Genomic DNA, 4956 nt, shown 5'->3' on the forward strand with positions numbered 1-4956 from the left:
AAGAATCTTGACTATACAATGTGACATCAGGACAGACTCATCAACAACCTGTGGCTTGTATATGGTATGAAGAGGATGTGAAACACTTGCTGCAGAAAATCAGACTCAGCCTTCAATATGGATTATATTTCAACATTTAGAAAACAAAAATCTGCACCAGTAAATCAGTAGGCAAAATCATGATAGATGGAGAAAAGATTGTATTTGTCATTGATAAACTGGCATATTACTTGGATTAACAACCAACACCCGTGTTACTAGAAGGCAAGTAAACATAAGATATGTTGCACTGGGAAAATCCTCTGACAAGGACCTTGCCAAAGTGCTAAAGAGCAAGGATGTCAGTTTAAAGACTAAGCTGAACCAGATTCAAGCACAGTCTTCTCAGTTACTTTATATGTATGTGAATTTTGGATAGAGAATAAGATAACAGAAGATGAATCAATGCCTGTACATTGTGATGTTGGAGAATAGTGCTGAATATCTCATGGACTGTGGAAAGAACTAGTGTGTCTTGGAGGAAGTGCCACCAAGATGCTCCTTAGAAGAAGGATGGTGAAACGTCATTCCCACACTTTGGGCAGGTTGTCAGGAGGGGCCATTTCTTAGGACAAACATCATGCTGGGAAAAGTGGAAAGTCAGAGAAGGAGATTCCCAACAAAATGGTCTGACACAGTGACTGTGACAATGGCCTCAAGCAATATCAGAGAAGGTGAGGACGGCATAGGATAGGGCGTTTCAGATCTGTTGTTCGTAGGGTCATTATGAGTCATAGTCCATTAGATGATGGCACCTAACAACAACAAAGTTAAGGGTATGGTGAAGAGCTCATTTTTCTTCAGCACTTTTAGGAGGAAAGGCAAGGTTATTTCAAAAAAAGGATATATTATGCAAATCAGTAGGCACACACAGCTGTTCTCTAAGATGATGTCTTTCTGGCTAGCTGTAGAGTCAGTTACATAAAGGGGGAAAAGGAAATGGGAAAAGAACCAAGTATGTAATTCAGAGCAATACTAGCAGTAATTCAGTTAGCATTTAAAATAGCAAATATTTTTTCTTCCTATTCATTGAAAATACCATTTTTCGTTGTTGTGTACTGTCGACTCAGATCCGACTGGCACAGGAGGAGATTGCCCCTCCTCCAGCAGAGCTTCTGGTGGATTCGAACTGTGCCTTTGGGATTGCAGTGCAGCTTCTTGTCACTAGGCCATCAGAGTTCATTTTTAAAAATGAGGGTTGCAGAGTGGAGTATACTCCGGGTGGGGGTGGGGGGCTTGGGGGGTGTGGGGGGATTTTATACCAATGAAGGAGTTTTTCTTTTGCTTTTCAAGGAGAAGAGAAAACTGGGGGTCGGGGTGGGCAGGGAGAAAAGTGCAACAGTGAATGAATGGAAATCCAAAATCTGTACATGTTCATTGAAATTAATTAAAAAAAAAAGTCATCTTTGATACAAGGTCAGAAGACCCTTTTACTCTGTTAATGAAAAAAACTACAGACTGAAAGAAGCTATAGCGTGTAGGGTGGCGGGAAACCACAATAGTGTAAGTACCTTCTTGGTAAGGAAATCTTCCTCAGAATTACCCTTTTAGGCGAAGGGGGATAGACTCAAGGCTATTGTGCATGGGGTCCCTATGAGGGACTATGTTATGTGTCCCAACTGGATGGAGGCAAGGATTGTGAAGCTCCATCTCACATATGTGGGAAGAGTTGCTACCAAAAATCATGAAGTCATATTGCAGATCAAACACTTGGGACACTGTTGATTTCTCCCTTTTTGTGACTAGTCTGCTGTGAATCTTAGCAGAATGAGTTATGGGTGCACAAGTCATTGGGGATATTTCTGTTACAGCAATACTTCTTGTTGTTGTATGCCATCAAGTTGGGACCAACCCATCGCTGACCCTCAAGCAGATTTTCAGAGGCAGTAAATCGCATGGTAAGAAATTGCTGATCTTTCTCCCACAGAGCAACTGGTAGATTTGAACAGCAAATCTGCTCTGGGATTACAGAGCACATCTTCTTACCATTAAGCCACCAGAGCTCCCTACAGAAGCACCAGGTCACTGAAAAAAAACCTTTTTCTTCTCGATAAACCTATTAAAACATTAAAAGTAACTGTTTAGAAAATGCCTTTCATTTGCATAGTGATCAAAACTGTAGCTGCCTCACTAGCCAGTCCGCATGATCACAACAACATGAGATAATAAAAGATTCAGAGATCCAGAACCCAGACTATGAGTAGACAGGGTGTTTTAGGCTGCGTAGGCTCAAACGGGCTTTGGTAAACAGTCCACATTTCAATGACTTGGAGAACAAAGCTTTATTTCTCTCTCACACTGTCCATCCATCACTTGTAGGTAGAGGTTCTGTTCTGCTTCATTCGCACTCTGAGACCAGGCTAATGGGGTGAGCAACATCTGGGACACATTTAAAAGAGAGCTTATCAGACCAGGCACTAGGTCCTGCATCTTCTGCCCAAAAGTGATGAATGTCAATTTCACTCATATTTCAAAACCAAATCAAATCCCATAACCACCCCTGACTTCAACTGGGCAGGGAAGTATCCTACAATGTCCTTAAAGAGAGAAATAAAAATGTTTGTGTACAGCCATAGTGATTATCATATGAGTGTAAACATTCAATGACAAAAAAACCCAATGTTTTCTGTTTCCAGCAATATCATAGAGTTAGTATATCAATAACAGAGCCATTGCAATCGCACCGTGATTAAACACCAATGGATAGCAGACTGTTCTTAAAAATTCATTCTTTACATATTCCTCAGAAGTCAAGATGAGGAATGCATGTTTCAGTTTCCTTGTGATTATATTATGAAATATTACTGCTTTAAAGTAATAGCTATTATCATTATCAGATCATCTGTAGACCTACTCTCATTACTGTTAAGTCAGAACTGACCCATTGCTGACCTGTCAGAAAATTTTCGGAGGCTGTAAAGAGCACAGGAAGAGACTGCCCTTCTTTTTTCCATGGAACCCTTAGTGGATGTGTACAAACAGAGAGGCATGGCCTTTGGATTAGTAGCACAAATCCCTATCATTTATGCTACTAGTGCATAAATTGACCAGAGCCTATCATTCAAGAGTGAAATGATAGCACTTTTTTTTTAAGTACAAATGATTTTTTAAAATTTTTTATTTCCTTTCCCCCTACCTTACATTCCATTGTCCATCTCTCTACCTCTCTCCTGCTTTTGTTTTCAACTTTTTAGTCTGTGACTTTTTGTTTTACTTTCCTGCCAAATCCCTGTTGCTGATGGAATCCATGCCTACAGGAGACATTACAAGCATCTCCATCCTTCAAAATTATAAGCAACCACCTTGTGTAACAGGGACTTGGTCCTGCAGTCTGGTCAATGTCAAATAACTCAAACATGAGTGCCTAGGACAGGCTGAGGCAATTATAATTTTTTTTTCTTCAAGGTATTTGGTGTTGAGATTCAGAGTCTTTTCCATTTCATCGTGGTTGTAGAGTTGTGACTGGAAAGGCATGGGCACTACTAATACTACTAATGCAGGATGTCAGAGGGCTTAATTGCATGCACGATAGCGGTAATTGCTGTAGTTACTTCATAGGAAGAATGTGGAGATCCTGAGGATGGTACCAAGGCATCAAGAAAGTATTCCAGGAACTCTGGACAGCAGTAATATATGGGCATTGTAAGAAACCTCATATTCTAAAACCCAGTATATGAAACTCAGAGCTCTTGGGTGGTCCAGGAAGGTAAGTTCCTAATAACCAGAAGGTTGAAGGGTTAAATTCAATGGTGCTTCAGAAGAAAAAAAGCATGGCTGTCGGCTTTCAGAAGCCCCATTATGCTCCTGACTCATGGGCAGCTAATGGTTATGTGAAAATTGAGAGAGTTTTGACCAACCAGGTATCTTGCTCTGTCATAATGTACTTTAAAATGCTTTGTTATAAACAGTATAATGTATTTGTGAGCAAATTAATTTACATTCTATGAGACATTGTTGTTGTTATGTGCCGTCGAGTTGCCTGCAACTCCTAGCAACCATATGTACAGCACCTCTGAACCTTGCCCTGTCCTGAGCCAGTCTTACTAATTCCAACAGACCAACCCCCATTGTCCCAGTTACTGTATCAATCCATCTCATCTGGAGTCTTTCTCTCCTTGCTGTCCCTCCACCCTTCCAAGCATGATGTCCTTCTCCAAGGACAGATCTCTCCTGGCCATGTGCCTAGAGTATGTTAGACAGAGCTTCAAAATCCTAGCCTGTAAGGAAAAACTGGGTTTCACCCTCTCTAAGACAGACGTATTTGTTTTCTTGGTGGTCCACAGTACATTCAAGACTCTTCTTCAGCACCACATTCTGAAGTTATCTGTTCTTTTTCTGTCATCCTTAATCATTGTCCAGCTCTCTGATGCAAAACAAGTAATTGCAAAGACCATGGCCTGGATTAGGCACACTTTAGTCTCTAGATTGACTTTTTGCTTTTTATACTCTGGAGAGGTCCCTGAAGGAGATTTTCCCAATGCAATTCATTTTCTTAATTTTCTGACTGCTGGTGCCAAGAGTTGATTGTGGAGCCGAGCAAGCTGTTACTAACCTCAGTCTCCTCTCCATCTATAATAGTGTTGCCTACTGGCCCAGTGGTGAGAATCTTTGTCTTCTTGATGTTAAGCTTCAATCCATATTGAAAACAACAGTCCTTTACCTTCTGTCGCAAGTGCTTCAGTTATTCCTCAGTCTTAGCAAGCAAGGATGTGTCATTTGCATACCATGGGTTGTTGATGACTCTTTCTCCAATCCTGGGACTTTAGATATCACTAAAGTTTCCCAGTAAGAAATTTACACTCCAGGAGCAGTTAGGATTTAAGTGTCCTACTCAATACAATTTGTCATCAAGGATGCTTTGGGCAGAATATTAAATGATCCAGGAAGTATTAAAAGAAGATGGAAGAAATATACGGA

General features: G+C 40.6%; 1 pseudogene; it reads right to left on the reverse strand.

The window, feature by feature from the left end:
- The window catches only part of LOC102863495, a 7564-nt pseudogene extending 5095 nt beyond the window's left edge, over positions 1 to 2469 (reverse strand).
- Positions 2470 to 4956: the final 2487 nt, after the last annotated feature.

The sequence above is a fragment of the Elephantulus edwardii genome, unplaced genomic scaffold (assembly GCF_000299155.1).
Source record: "Elephantulus edwardii isolate Elephantulus edwardi_28Jun2011 unplaced genomic scaffold, EleEdw1.0 scaffold00067, whole genome shotgun sequence".
NCBI lineage: Eukaryota > Metazoa > Chordata > Mammalia > Macroscelidea > Macroscelididae > Elephantulus > Elephantulus edwardii.